The sequence below is a fragment of the Scyliorhinus torazame genome, chromosome 7, assembly GCF_047496885.1.
Source record: "Scyliorhinus torazame isolate Kashiwa2021f chromosome 7, sScyTor2.1, whole genome shotgun sequence".
Taxonomy (NCBI): Eukaryota; Metazoa; Chordata; class Chondrichthyes; order Carcharhiniformes; family Scyliorhinidae; genus Scyliorhinus; species Scyliorhinus torazame.
The window spans coordinates 204890208-204905938 of NC_092713.1; the positions used below are offsets into that span (position 1 = coordinate 204890208).

Here is a 15731-nt window from a genome sequence, read left to right on the forward strand (position 1 = left end):
GCCAGGCTCAGCCTGATACAATTCAAGGTTGTTCACCGGGCTCACATGACAGTGGCCCGGATGAGCAGGTTCTTTGGGGTAGAAGATAAGTGTGCAAAGTGTGCGGGAGGGCCAGCGAACCATATCCACATGTTCTGGACATATCCAAAGCTCAGGGGATTCTGGCAGGGGTTTGCAGACGTCATGTCCACGGTGTTGAAAACAAGGGTGGCACCGAGTCCAGAGGTGTCGGAAGATCCGGGAATCCAGGAGGAGAAAGAAGCAGACTGTGGTAAACCACTGTTACACCTGTATTAGGTAGCCCCTGCCTGCTGGCTCCGCCCAGTGGGAGGAGTATAAATATTTGTGTCCTCTATTCAGCAGCCATTTCGCCAGCTGCTGTGGGAGGCCACACATCTTACTGCAATAAAGCCACAGTTGTATCCAACCTGAGTCTTTGTACAATTGATCGTGCATCAATTTATTGCAGTAAGATTTTCTATAAGATGGATCTCCGAATCAAACCAGATTGCCTGCAGCTGGATCCGCAGTCTAGCGACGCCAGAAAGGACTTTAATCACTGGCTAGCCAGCTTCGAGGCCTATATCAACTCGGCGACCACCCTGTGGTAGTATGCATTAGGGGTCATGTGGGACTGTGAAGCCGTGATGTCATTGGCTGACAGATCCTGGGTCCTGGTTGGCTGTTGACCTCTAGCTCCGCCCTGAAGGCGGAGTATAAGAACCAGGAGTTCTCCCCCGCAGGCCAGTCTGCTACTGAACTGCGGGGAACAAGTCACGCTAAATAAAGCCTCATCGACTTCATCTCTATTCGTCTCTCGTGAGTCTTTGTGCGCTACAATTTATTAAGCGTGCTTAAAGAACTATGGAGCTCAGGATCATCCCGGAATGCCTGAGGATCAGCCCCCACGCAGTGAACTCAGCAGCAGTTTTCAAACACTGGCAGACTTGTCTCGAGGCCGACCTCAGAACGGCCCCCGGCCGGGTCACAGAAGACCAGAAACTACAGGTCCTGCACTCGAGGGTAAGCCCGGAAATTTTCCCTCTCATCGAAGACGCAGAGGATTTCCAGACGGCGTTCGCAGCACTAAAGAGCATCTATGTTCGCCCAGTGAACCAGGTCTACGCACACTACCAACTCGCAACGAGACGGCAAAGTCCCGGAGAATCGATAGATGAATTCTACTAATTTTGGGACGGGCCTGCAGCTGCCCGCCGGTAAACGCGATGGAACACACGGACATGTTAATGCGTGATGCTTTTGTGGCTGGTATGAACTCTTCCCAAATCCGCCAAAGACTTTTAGAAAAAGAGTCGCTTGGACTCTCAGAGGCACGGGCCCTTGCAGCCTCCCTGGATGTGGCCGCGCGAAACGCCCGCGCCTACGGCCCCGACCGCGCGGCAGCCCCTTGGGCTCCCTGGACCCCCGTCGCGACAAACCCCTCCCCCTCCCCCCCCCCCACCCCACAGGCTTGCGCGGTTCAGACGCCAAGTCGTCCCGGGGGAGCCCGCTGCTATTTCTGCGGCCAGGCGAAACACCCCCGGCAGCGCTGCCCAGCCCGCGCAGCGAGTTGTAAGAGCTGCGGGAAAAAGGGCCATTTCGCAGCTGTGTGCCGGTCCCGGGAGGTCGCAGCTGTCCCCGGAGAACAAGGAGTCCTGCGTGCTTCTAACACTCCCTAACCCCCCCCAGCGCCCCATGTACGACCCGCAGGCGCAACCAGTTTGGGTCCCGGCCACCGCTGTCCCCTGAGAACAAGGTGACCTGCACGTTTCTAACGCTCCCCAACCCCCCCAGCGCCCCATGTGCGACCCGCAGGCGCCGCCATTTTGGGTCCCGGCCACCACGAGGGGAGGAGGGGCGCCGCCATCTTGGGACCCCCCAGACCTGTGTGACGCATGGGGACGGCCATTTTGTCCACCCCCGCCGCCATCTTGTGACCCCCCAGCCATGTGCAATGCATGGGGGTGGCCATTTTGTTCACCCCCGCCGCCATCTTGTTCACCCCCGCCGCCATCTTGGACGGCAACAACGGACCCCAGTGTCGACGGCTCCACGGGGTTCGAGGAAGACGCTCAAGCACTACGATCACGTCTGGCCTCAATGACGCTGGACCAAGCACGGCCCCGGACGCTCCAGACGACGACAACAACGGTGCTGATAAACGGGCACGAGACACCATGCCTGGTCGACCCCGGGAGCACGGAAAGCTTCATCCACCCCGACACGGTAAGACGCTGTTTTTTGACCATCCGTCCCAGTGCGCAAAAGATTTCCCTAGCTGCAGGATCCCACTCCGTACAGATTAAAGGCTTCTGCATAGTGACCCTAACAGTGGGAGTTTAAAAACTACAGGCTCTACGTCCTTCCCCAACTCTGCGCGCCCACATTACTGGGATTAGACTTCCAGTGCAATCTGCAGAGCCTGACCTTCCAATTCGGCGGCCCAATACCCCCACTCACTATCTGCGGCCTCGCAACCCTCAAGGTTGAACCCCCATCCTTGTTTGCAAACCTCACCCCAGATTGCAAACCCGTCGCCACTAGGAGCAGACGGTACAGCGCCCAGGACCGGACATTCATTCGGTCCGAAGTCCAGCGGCTACTGAAGGAAGGCATAATCCAGGCCAGCAACAGTCCCTGGAGAGCACAGGTGGTAGTAGTAAAGACAGGGGTGAAGCAAAGGATGGTCATAGACTATAGTCAGACCATCAACAGGTACACACAACTAGATGCGTACCCTCTCCCCCGCATATCCGACATGGTCAATCGGATTGCCCAATATAAGGTCTTCTCCACCGTGGACCTCAAGTCCGCCTACCATCAGCTCCCCATCTGCCCAAGTGACCGCAAGTACACAGCCTTCGAGGCAGACGGGCGATTATACCTCTTCCTAAGGGTCCCATTTGGCGTCACAAACGGGGTCTCGGTCTTCCAACGAGAGATGGACCGAATGGTTGATCAACACGGGTGCAGGCCACGTTCCCGTACCTCGACAACGTAACCATCTGCGGCCACGATCAGCAGGACCACGACGCCAACCTCCAAAAATTCCTCCAGACCGCTAAAGCCTTGAACCTCACATACAACGAGGACAAGTGCGTTTTTAGCACAAACCGGCTAGCCATCTTGGGATATGTAGTGCGCAATGGGATAATAGGCACCGACCCCGAACGCATGCGCCTCCTCATGGAATTTCCCCTCCCGCACTGCTCAAACGCCCTAAAACGCTGCCTGGGGTTCTTTTCATATTACGCCCAGTGGGTCCCCCAGTACGCAGGCAAGGCCCGCCCCCGAATACAGACCACGACCTTCCCTCTGTCGACAGAGGCTTGCCAGGCCTTCAGCCGCATCAAAGCGGATATCGCAAAGGCCACGATGCGCGCCATCGACGAGTCCCTCCCCTTCCAGGTCGAGAGCGACGCCTCCGATGTAGCTCTAGCGGCCACCCTTAACCAAGCGGGCAGGCCCGTGGCCTTTTTCTCCCGAACCCTCCACGCTTCAGAAATCCGCCACTCCTCAGTGGAAAAGGAAGCCCAAGCCATTGTGGAAGCTGTGCGACATTGGAGGCATTACCTGGCCGGCAGGAGATTCACTCTCCTCACGGACCAACGGTCGGTAGCTTTCATGTTCGATAATGCACAGCGGGGCAAAATTAAAAACGACAAGATCTTAAGGTGGAGGATCGAGCTCTCCACCTTCAACTATGAGATCCTGTACCGTCCCGGAAAGCTGAACGAGCCGTCCGATGCCCAAGCCCGCGGCACATGTGCCAATGCACAAATTAACCGCCTCCAAACCCTCCACGAGGACCTCTGCCACCCGGGGGTCACTCGGTTCTACCACTTTATAAAGTCCCGCAACCTCCCCTACTCTGTGGAGGAGGTCCGTACAGTCACAAGGAACTGCCACATCTGCGCAGAGTGCAAACCGCACTTTTTCAGGCCGGATGGTGCGCACCTGATCAAGGCTTCCCGTCCCTTTGAACGCCTTAGTCTGGATTTCAAAGGGCCCCTCCCCTCCACCGACCGCAACACATACTTCCTGAATGTGGTGGACGAGTACTCCCGTTTCCCCTTCGCCATCCCCTGCCCCGACATGACAGCGGCCACAGTCATTAAAGCCCTTAACACCATATTCACACTGTTCGGTTGCCCCGCATACGTCCACAGCGACAGGGGGCCCTCCTTCATGAGTGACGAGCTGCGCCAGTTCCTGCTCAGCAACGGTATAGCCTCGAGCAGGACGACCAGCTACAACCCCCGGGGGAACGGGCAAGTAGAGAGGGAGAACGGCACGGTCTGGAAGACCGTCCTACTGGCCCTACGGTCCAGGGACCTCCCAGTTTCACGGTGGCAGGAGGTCCTCCCGGACGCTCTCCACTCCATCCGGTCGCTACTCTGTACTAGCACTAACCAAACACCTCATGAGCGCCTCCTTGTCTTCCTCAGGAAGTCCTCCTCTGGAACGCCGCTGCCGACCTGGCTGGCGGCCCCAGGACCCATCCTGCTCCGAAAACATGTGCTGGCGCACAAGTCGGACCTGTTGGTCGAGAGGGTTCACCTCCTCCACGCGAACCCGCAGTACGCTTACGTGGAGTACCCCGACGGCCGACAGGACACGGTCTCCCTGCGAGATCTGGCGCCCGCCGGCAACACGCACACCCCCCCGACACCAATCACCCCCTCCCTGCCACCAGCGCACCCCGCCACCGCCCCCTTCCCGGGAGGATCGGTCCTCCTCCCAGGTCCGACCAGTAGTGAAGCTGAAGCAGAAACCGTAAGGCTCCCGGAGACGACAACACGGGAACAAGCACCACCACCGGGGCCGAGGCGATCGACAAGGACGACCAGACCGCCCGACTGACTCGTGGCATCGATGTAACACTACAATGTTGTGGACTTTAACGAGAACTTTTTTCTTTTCCCCCTTACGACCACTGTAAATAGTGCAAAAAAAAAAAAAAAAAACCCTGTACATACTGTGATGACATGCAAAAGTTTTCCTCCCAGGACCAGCCTTGTAAACCCTTACCACCATGTGAAGCACCACCCCGCCGGGTTCATTTTTAACAAGGGGTGAATGTGGTAGTATGCATTAGGGGTCATGTGGGACTGTGAAGCCGTGATGTCATTGGCTGACAGATCCTGGGTCCTGGTTGGCTGTTGACCTCTAGCTCCGCCCCTGAAGGCGGAGTATAAGAACCAGGAGTTCTCCCTCGCAGGCCAGTCTGCTACTGAACTGCGGGGAACAAGTCACGCTAAATAAAGCCTCATCGACTTCATCTCTATTCGTCTCTCGTGAGACTTTGCGCGCTACTCACCCCTCTGACGGAGGCTCAGAAGATACAGATCCTGTACTCAAGGTTGAGCTCCAGCGTGTTTCCGCTGATCCAGGACGCCCCGAACTACGCAGGACGCCATGATGCTCCTCAAAGAAAACTACGCACAGAAAGCGAACACACTCTTCGCCAGGCATGTACTCGCCACTCGCTCTCAACTCCCTGGTGAGTCCATAGAAGACTTCTGGTGGGCCCTAATCCCACTCGTCCGGGACTGTGATTGTCAGGCCGTTACGGCCACTGAACATTCTAACCAACTTATGCGCGATGCTTTCGTAACGGGGATTGGATCGGACCTCATTCGCCAAAGGCTGCTTGAAGGGGCCACGCTCGACCTAGCGGGAACTAAGAAGCTAGCACTCTCCATGACGGCCGCCTCACGTGATGCTCAGGCCTACCCCTCCGGCCGCGCGTCCCACCCCTCATATCCCTCGTGGACCCCACAAACGGCCACCCCAGCCGGGGCTTTACCCAGCCAATATGCCTGTGCCACACGCCAATCCACGCACCCCGGGGGTCCCCAACGCTGCCCGGCCCGCACTGCCATTTGCTAGGCTTGCCTGCCGCAAAAAGGGCCACTTTGCCACAGTGTGCCAGGCCCACGCAGTCCCACCTGACCCACACACAATGGGCGCACCCATCTTCACCTCCCGGGGCCGCGAGCGGCCAGTGGGCGCCGCCATGTTGTCCAGCCCCCGCATTGTGCGGCCCATGGACGCCGCCATCCTGTCCAGGCCCCGCAACGTGCGGCCCATGAGCGGCGCCATTTTGTCCCCCACAGGATCTTCAGGTGCCGCCATCTTGTCTTCCCCACGGGGCATGGCGCCGACAACATTCCACGACCTGGGCCCCCCACACTCTCCATCTTCGGACGCCAGCGACGACAAACCGCAGATCGCCTCAATGACGCTCGACCAGTCTTGTCCACACAACCTGGCCACCGCCTCGACTACGGTGAAAATCAACAGCCACGTGACCTCTTGCCTGCTGGACTCCGGGAGCAACGAAAGCTTCATCCACCCAGATATGGTAAGGCGCTGCTCCCTCGCGGTCCACCAAGCCAATCAAAGAATCTCCCTGGTCTCCGGATCCCATTCCATCTCGATCCGGGGGTTCTGCATGGTCACTCTCACAGTCCAGGGAGTAGAATTCAGCGGCTTCCACCTCTACGTCCTTCCTAGTCTCTGCGCTGCACTACTACTAGGCCTGGACTTCCAGTGCAATCTCCAGAGCCTCACCCTCAAATTCGGCGGGCCCCTACCACCCCTCACTGTGCGCGGCCCTTTGCCAATCTAACTTCGGATTGCAAACCCGTTGCCACCAGGAGCAGACGGTACAGCACCCAGGACAAGACCTTCATCAGGTCCGAGGACCAGCAGCTGCTTCGGGAGGGCATCATCGAGGCCAACAACAGCCCCTGGAGAGCTCAAGCGGTAGTCGTTAAAATTGGGGAGAAGCACAGAATGGTCGTGGACTACAGCCAGACCATCAATCGGTACACACAGCTCGACGCGTACCCCCTCCCACGCATATCTGATATGGTCAATCAGATTGCGCAGTACCGGGCCTTCTCAACGATAGACCTAAAATCAGCCTACCACCAGCTCCCCATTCATAAATCAGACCGTCCATACACTGCTTTCAAGGCGGACGATCGTCTCTATCACTTCCTCAGGGTTCCCTTCGGCGTCACTTACGGGGTCTCCATCTTCCAAAGGGAGATGGACTGAATGGTTGACCGGTACGGTTTGCGGGCTACCTTTCCGTACCTAGACAACGTCACCGTCTGCGGCCATGATCAGCAGGACCACAATGCCAACCTTGCAAAATTCCCCGCACCGCCATCTCCTCAACCTCACCTACAACAAGGAGAAGTGCGTGTTCAGCACAACCCGCCTAGCAATCCTCGGCTATGTGGTCCAGAACGGAGTTCTGGGGCCCGATCCCGACTGCATGCGCCCTCTCATGGAGCTTCCCCTCCCCAACTGCCCCAAGACCCTCAAACGCTGCCTGGGGTTCTTCTCCTACTACGCCCAGTGGGTCCCAAACTACGCGGACAAGGTCCGCCCACTCATACAGTCCACCCAGTTTCCCCTGACGGCCGAGGCACAACAGGCCTTCGCCTGTATCAGAGCTGATATAGCCAAGGCCGGGATGCACGCACTAGACGAGACACTGCCCTTCCAAGTTGAAAGCGACGCATCAGACGTCGCAGTTGCCGCCACCCTCAACCAGGCAGGCAGACCTGTGGCATTCTTTTCCCGCCTCAGAAATTCGGCACTCGTCCGTCGAAAAAGAGGCCCAAGCTATTGTTGAAGCTGTGCGACATTGGAGGCATTACCTGGCCGGCAGGAGATTCACTCTCCTCACTGACCAATGGTCGTAAGCCTTCATGTTCATTAACACACAGTGGGGCAAGATCAAAAATGATAAAATCTTGCGGTGGAGAATCGAGCTCTCCACCTATAATTACGAGATTCTGTATTGCCCCGGCAAACTCAACGAGCCCCCAGACGCCCTATCCCGAGGCACATGTGCCAGCGCACAGGTAGACCGACTCCGGGCCCTACACGACAGCCTTTGTCACCCGGGGGTCACACGGTTGTACCATCTTGTCAAGGCTCGCAATTTGCCCTACTCCGTCGTGGAAGTACGGACAACCACCAGGGACTGCCAGGTCTGTGCAGAGTGCAAGCCGCACTTCTACCGGCCGGACCGTGCGCGCCTGGTGAAAGTCTTCCGCCTCTTTGAATATTTTTAACAAAGAGTTTTCATTTTTAACAATATAACCTGAAACAAAATGGATTTCAAAGGGCCCCTCCCCTCCACCGACCGTAACACGTATATTCTCTGTGTGGTCAATGAGGACTCCAGATTCCCCTTCGCCATCCCCTGCCCCGATATGCCATCTGCCACCGTCATCAAGGCCCTCAGCACCATCTTCGCTCTGATCGGCTTCCCCGCCTACGTCCACAGTGACAGGGGATCCTCATTCATGAGCGATGAGCTGCATCAGTTCCTGCTCAGCAGGGGTATCGCTTCCAGCAGGACGACCAGCTATAACCCCCGGGGAAACGGGCAGGTAGAGAGGGAGAACGGGACGGTTTGGAGGGCCGTCTAACTAGCACTACGGTCCAGGAACCTCCTAGCCTCTCGCTGGCGGGAGGTCATCCCTGATGCACTGCACTCCATCCGGTCACTACTGTGCACCACTACGAATAACACACCCCATTAACGTCGTTTTGCCTTCCCCAGGAAGTCCACTTCCGGGGTGTCGCACCCAACTTGGCTCGCAGCTCCAGGACCGGTCCTGCTCCGTAGGCACGTCCGACTCCACAAGGCAGACCCGTTGGAGGATAGGGTGCACTTGCTCCATGCCAACCCCCAGTATGCCTATGTGGCATACCCCGACGGCCGCCAAGATACTGTCTCCCTCAAGGACCTGACACCAGCAGGTTCCACTCATACACACTTCCCCGGCCCGGCGCCACCCTCCCCTCCCCTGGCGCTCCCAACATTAACCTCACCATGACCATCCCTCCTTCCCTGCCCACGCAAAAGGATGAAGAGGATTTTGGCATGCTTCCGGGGTCACCCGACATCAGGCCAACACCGACATCGCCAGCATCGACATCGCTGCCACCGTTTCATCGCTCCCAGCGGAACATCAAGGCACCAGACTGGTTGAATCTCTAACTGGCACCGGTCTTTCAAAAGACATTTTTTTTTCTCTCCTAATAAAACACGGTACATAAATTCACTGCGGTATATAGTTCTCCACCACCACCGCCGGACTCATTTTTAACAGGGGGTGAATGTGGTAAACCACTGTTACACCTGCAATAGGTGATGTCAGGTAGGACCTGTACTACAGCTTTGCAGGTAGCCCCTGCCTGCTGGCTCCGCCCAGTAGGAGGAGTATAAATATGCGTGTCCTCAATTCAGCAGCCATTTTGCCAGCTGCTGTGGGAGGCCACACATCTTACTGCAATAAAGCCACAGTTGTATCCAACCTGAGTCTTTGTACAATTGATCGTGCATCACAGACATTCTGTCCTTTGCTTCCCTGGTAGCCCGGAGACGGATATTATTAGCTTGGAGGGACTCAAAGCTAATAAAGTCGGAGACCTGGCTATCGGACATGGCTAGCTTTCTCTGTTTGGAGAAAATCAAGTTCGCCTTGAGAGGGTCACTGTTAGGGTTCACCCGGAGGTGGCAACCGCTCGCCGACTTCTTTGCGGAAAATTAATCGTCAGCAGAAGGGGGGGGGGGGGGTTAATTTAGCTTAGAGTAGGGGGTTAATAAAGGTGGGACCTGTAAGGGAGGAAGATGGCTTTTGCACTATGTTTTATAGATTCATGTACATTGTTTATTTTGTTGTCGCTGTAAAACCAAAAAATACCTCAATAAAATGATTATTAAAGGAAACCTCCTGCTGATTAACACCTAAAAAAACCCAATACTTTTCACTGTACCTCGGTACGCGTGACAATAAAACAAATCCAAATCTAATCCAATTTAACACCATGTCAGTAATTTTTAACGTTGAGCTGGAGCCATGTTCTTTGGTGGCCATTTTCAGGGTATTGGACCTGCTGCAGCTGCAGACATGGGGTGAAGGCAGATATTCTCGCCTTCGCCTCGTTAATGGCCTGAGGTGAGTTCTGCCTGTGTGGAGGTCTCCTACTCTGCCCAGAGCCCGCCTGGCCTGGATGGGTGACCTCATGGAAGTTTCGCATTTGGAGATGGTCAAATAAACCGTTAAGGGGTCTTTTGAGGGGTTCTACTTGAGATGGAGAGATGCCGGCATTGGACTGGGGTGAGCACAGTAAGAAGTCTTACAACACCAGGTTAACACCACTTTTTTTAGTGAGTTAGTTGCTGTCAGTTGTTGGGCGGGGGGGGGGCGGGGGGGGGGGGGGGGGGGGGGGGGGGGGGGGGGGGGGGGGGGGGGGGGCGGGGAGGGAGTGGGGTTAGTTTACGGTTGGGAAGATGGGTTTTTGGGATGTAATCTATACTGTTGGCTGTGCTTTTATAATGCAAACTGTAACATCCATTTTGTTTCAGGTTATATTGTTAAAAGTGAAAACGCTTTGATAAAAATATTTTAAGAAAGATTTTCCTTTGAACCGAACACTTTGATCAAGCTCTTGTTATCTCTCTGAATATCTCAAATAAAAGAAAAATACTGCTGATGTTGGAAATCAGAAATAAAAACAGAAATTACCTCGACATGAAATGTTAACTCTGTTTCTCCCTACAGATACTGCCAGCCCTGCTGCATTTTCCGTTTTTAATCCTAATATCATCTTACTCATCTTGGGATCAAATTTTGTTTGATTATGCTTTGTGAAGTGCTTTGAACATTTGATAAGGCGCAATATAAATACATGTTGCTGTTGAGTTAAATTCCCAATTTTCCATCTGAAGGGACAATTCATGAATTGGAAGAGTTTTGGAAAAAATATGGCTAAAACATTTGCAATTTCCTCACCTAGTGCCTTCAGAACCCTGGGACAGAAAGCATCGGTTCCTGAGGATTTGTTATTCTTTAGCAGCATTATTTTTTTTCTAATACTGTTTTCTTGCTTACGTTAACTGTGTTGAGTTCCTGTCCTTGATTTCATTCTTAATTTCCCTGGAACGTCTGGTATATTTATCCTCTTCCTCTACTGTGAAGATTGACACAAAGCAATTATTCAACAAAGTCCGTTTATTTTACTTTTCGATCACACACAAGTTTTTTAAAAACCCTGCTAAGCTTTTAAACATGTACTTTTAAAATGTTGGGACTATTTAGACACAAAGAGCTCTTTCTGTAGCAGAAAATAAATTGTCACCGCGGCAAACACATTATTAATCTCCATAACAGCTGTGTTAAATTAGCACAGACATGAATTTAGTGTAAAAGTCTTAAGAGGTGCACTGAAATTATTATACATAGAGAATTAAACCTTCTAAAGATAGTTAATACATTATAGTTAGTAAGTTGCTGGATGACACGGTGGCACAGTGGTTAGCACTGCTACCTCACGACGCCGAGATCCCAGGTTCGATCCCGGCCCTGGGTCACTGTCCGTGTGGAGTTTGCACATTCTCCCCGTGTCTGCGTGGGTTTCGCCCCCACAACCCAAAGGTGTGCAGGGTGGGTGGATTGGCCACGCTAAATTACCCCTTAAAAAAGTTTTTTAAAAAAAAATAGTTAGTAAATTGTGAAGGATGCTTCCATGACGTTTCTCCTGCAAGGTGTGATATCACAACTGTGGAATTAATTAATGCCAGTCGTGCTGGGTGACAAAGCGGAAGAGGGAGGTAAGTAGGCGGGCCCACCCCGGCAAACCAAGAAGTAACGTCCGCAGTCAGTTATATGGGGGGGGGGGAGGGGAGGAGCGGGGGAGGGGGTATGGGGGGAAGGAAGGGGGGGGAATGGAGGGGGGAAGGGAGGGGAAGGGGGAAGGGAAGGGGGGAAGTGTCTGATTGGACAGTGTGCAGGCTGCCTGGGATCCATTCATCCAAAGGGCCCTGGCTGCCGCTTGTCAGAGTGCCCTACTAACAACTGTCCTTGCCTCTCCCTCCCATACCAACCCCCCCCCCCCCCTTAAAGTGCATGATGTTTTCGCAGCAGCCGTCGATGTTCGCCGCTGTGGCAGCAGCGGCAGCCATGCAAATGGCAAACCGTCGCGTGCGAGGAGAGAGGCTCATGAAGGGTGTGGCAGAGGGCCACGTGCCAGGCGCTGCTGCTACAGGCCACCATGCCCGACCAGTCCACGGGGAGGCGGAGGGTGCGGACCACCCCCAAGTTGCCAGCCGGGAACAGGGCAACGACACAGATCCTTAAGCGTCACCTGGGGACGAGGACGATCAGGTGGTCGTTCCAAGGCGGCAGAGGCGTGCCATGCATGATCGCATGTACCGGGACCGCATCTCGTATGAGGACATGATGGAGGTGGCTCCGGATGAGCCGTGGGACGGTTGCACATATATGCAACCTGCTTGCACACCTCGAGCCACATGGAACAGAGGGAGGACATGCCCTCCCAGTGAGGGTGAAGATAACTGTGGCCCTGGATTTTTTTGCGACCGGCTCCGTCCAATCGGCGAGCAGGGACCTGTGCGGGATCAGTCAGGCGTCGGTGCACCGGTGCATCCGGGCAGTAACCAATGGCCTCTATGCAGTCGCGGAACGGTTTATCGACTTCCCGGAGGAACCGCGCTCACCAGGCTGCCAGGCCATCGCAATTCGTCAAGGTGGCCGGCATTCCGATGGTACAGGGTGTCGTGGATGGTGTTCATGTCAACCTGCGTGCACCACCGCGGGACAGGGATGTCTTCAAGAACAGGAAGGGGGCATAGTCGATCAACGTACAGGTGGTGTGCGATCAGGGGATGAGGATTAGGCATGTTTGCGCCCAGTATCCGGGAAGCAGCATGACGCCTTTATTTTGGCACAGTCGTTCATCCCCGCAATTTTTGAGGGTCACCCACCCTGGATGAGGGGCTGGTTGCTGGGCAACAGGGGTTATCCATTGCGGCCGTGGCTACGGAGGCCACGGACCAACGCGGAGCGCCGGTACAATGAGGCGCACGCAGCAACTAGGGATGTCGTGGGGAGGTGCTTCGGTCTCCTCAAAATGAGGTTCAGGTGCCTGGATCAGGGGGCGCCCTGCAATACGACCCTGACAGGGTCGGACGGATCGTCGGTGCATGCTGCGTTCTGCACAACATCGCCCAACAGAGGGGCGCTGTCATAGAGGAGGAGGACGCACGTGAGGCCGAAGAGGCCGCCAACGCTGATCATGAGGAGGAGGAGGAGGGTGTGGTGGGGGAAGAGGAGGGGGGGAGGGCGGGAGGGCGGCGGGGCATAGACACCATCGGGGCACGGGATACGGTCGATAGGCCGCACGACGGAACCGATTGGGTTCCCCCCCCTAACCCCCCCACACCGCCTCCCTCACTTCCCCCCAGCCCCGCTACACCGCCACCCCCGTTTCCCCCCTAACCACCCCACCCCGCCACCCCCGCTGCCCCCCAACCCCCCTACACCGCCACCCCCGCTTCCCCCCCAACCCCCACACCGCCACCCTCCCTTCCCCCCTAAGCCCCCTACACCGCCACCCCCCACACCGCCACCCCCGCTTATCCCCAACCCCCTACACCGCCACCCTCCCTTCCTCCCTAACCCCCCTACACCGCCAACCCCCCCAAACCGCCACCCCCACTTCCCCCTAACCCCCCCACACCGCCACCCTCCCTTCCCCCCCTAACCCCCCTACACCGCCACCCCCCCACCCCGCCACCCCTGCTTCCCCCCAACCCCCACACCGCCACCCCCCGCTTCCCCCCCAACCCCCCCACACCGCCACCCTCCCTTTCCCCCTAACCCCCCTACACCGCCAACCCCCCCACACCGCCACCCCCGCTTCCCCCCTTACCCCCCACACCACCACCCCGCTTCCCCCCTAACCCCCCCACACCACCACCCCACTTCCCCCCTAACCCCCCCACACCGCCACCCCCGCTTCCCCCCTAAGCCCCCCACACCGCCACCCCTGCTTCCCCCCTTACCCCCCCACACCGCCACCCCGCTTCCCCCCTAACCCCCCCACACCATCACCCCACTTCCCCCCTAACCCCCCCACACCGCCACCCCTGCTTCCCCCCCTTACCCCCCACACCACCACCCCGCTTCCCCCCTAATCCCCCCACACCGCTACCCCCGCTTGCCCCCTAACCCCCCTACACCGCCAACCCCGCTTCCCCCCCTAAACCCCCCACACCGCCACCCCCGCTTCCCCCCCAACCCCCTACACCGGGAACCCCCCACACTGCCACCCCCGCTTCCCCCCCTAACCCCCCCACACCGCCACACCTGCTTCCCCCCAACTCCCTACACCGCCACCTCCGCTTCCCCCCACAACCCCCCCACACCGCCACCCCCATTTCCCCCATAACCCCCCCACACCACCACCCCCGTTTCCCCCCCACACCGCCACCCCCGCTTCCCCCCTAACCCCCCCACACCGCCACCCCTGCTCCCCCTAACCCCCCCACACCACCACTCTCCCTTCCCTCCCATCCCCCCACACCGCCACCACCACCCTCCCTTCCCCCCCATCCCCCCCACACCGCCACCCCCACTTCCCGCCCCTAACCCCCCTACACCGCCACCCTTGCTTCCCCCCACAAACCCCCCACACCCCCACCACACCCCCAGAAAAAGAGCAGACGCATTGAGGTTTGGAGTAGCAACATTTATTGTGACAATGCAGCACATGTGCCCTAGCCCCTATAACTAATCTGTGCCCTGCACCCATAACTAATCTGTGCCCTGCACCCGTGCCAACTTACTACGTGCCTAACCTTTTTGCCTTACGTCTAGGTGTTTCCCCGAGACGGTACAGCAGGAATGGATGCAGACTGCTGAGAGTCCTGCCCTTCGACTTGGCTTCCCATCGGAGCGTGCTTCCTGGGGCGGCCTGGCCTGGATGGGCCAGGCTGCTCGGCGGGCATGCAGGATGGCGTGGTGACACCCTCCTCTGCCCGCTGCCCACCTGATGCACCAGGGACAAGACGGGGGGAGTGCAAGTGCCCCGGTTCCTCCCTTGCTTTGGCTACAGGGACAGGCACCGGGACCTCCTCCTCCCCTGGGGAGCCAATTGGCCCCCGGGCCTCTCTAAGGGACGGCGGTGCGCGGGGAGGCACATGGCGCTGCCAGTCCTGGAGGCCCGCTGTGGTATCGACCAGGGTCTGAATGTTGCCGGATATGTAGCTGAGGGAGTGCGACATTCCCTGTCAGGGACATCGCTACCTCTCGCTGGGTTTGGGCGACGCCATCCATCACATGGACAAGGCCGCCGATGCTCTCAGCGATGGCCTTCTGAGACTGGGCCAGAGCCCGGAGCACGGCGGAAATGTCCATGTGGCTCTGGAGCATGGCTGCCTGTGAGAGGGCAGTCCTGTCATGGGCCACAGATGACGTGTGCGCACTAAGCCCCACGCCCTGAAGAACCTGACCCATGGCCAAAGCCGTTTCTCCCATTGCCTCCATCGCGGATGCCACCCGTGTGGTGTCGGCCTGGGTTTGCAGCCATGACCGGCAACACTCCCTGCTCCTGGATGCAGGTGGACTCCTCCAGCTGGGTCTGCAGTTGCCGGAAGACAACCGTCATCCCGTCGTCTGGTCCCTGGGGTGCCAATTGCATCGCGTCTGGGGGTGGGCCTGGGATGGCCAGGAAAGCGGGAGCCATCTGGGCAGCAGCTGGGTGCTGGCCCTGGCTTGCCCTCCGACCGTCCAGGCCCTCGGCTTCTCCTACCTCCACCTGCTGTACCGGTTTGATTGTGTGGTGCGCACCAGAATGTGTACCAGGTGCCTCGCCACTAACTTGCCCAACCG

General features: G+C 57.3%; 1 protein-coding gene across 1 annotated transcript in view; it reads right to left on the bottom strand.

The window, feature by feature from the left end:
• LOC140426798 (uncharacterized) overlaps positions 1-15731 on the bottom strand; it is a 107200-nt gene that overhangs the window by 38239 nt on the left and 53230 nt on the right. The window contains exon 3 of the mRNA XM_072511980.1: positions 10932-11010. The gene's annotated coding sequence lies outside the window, so the exon portion shown is untranslated. The remainder of the gene's footprint in view (positions 1-10931; positions 11011-15731) is intronic.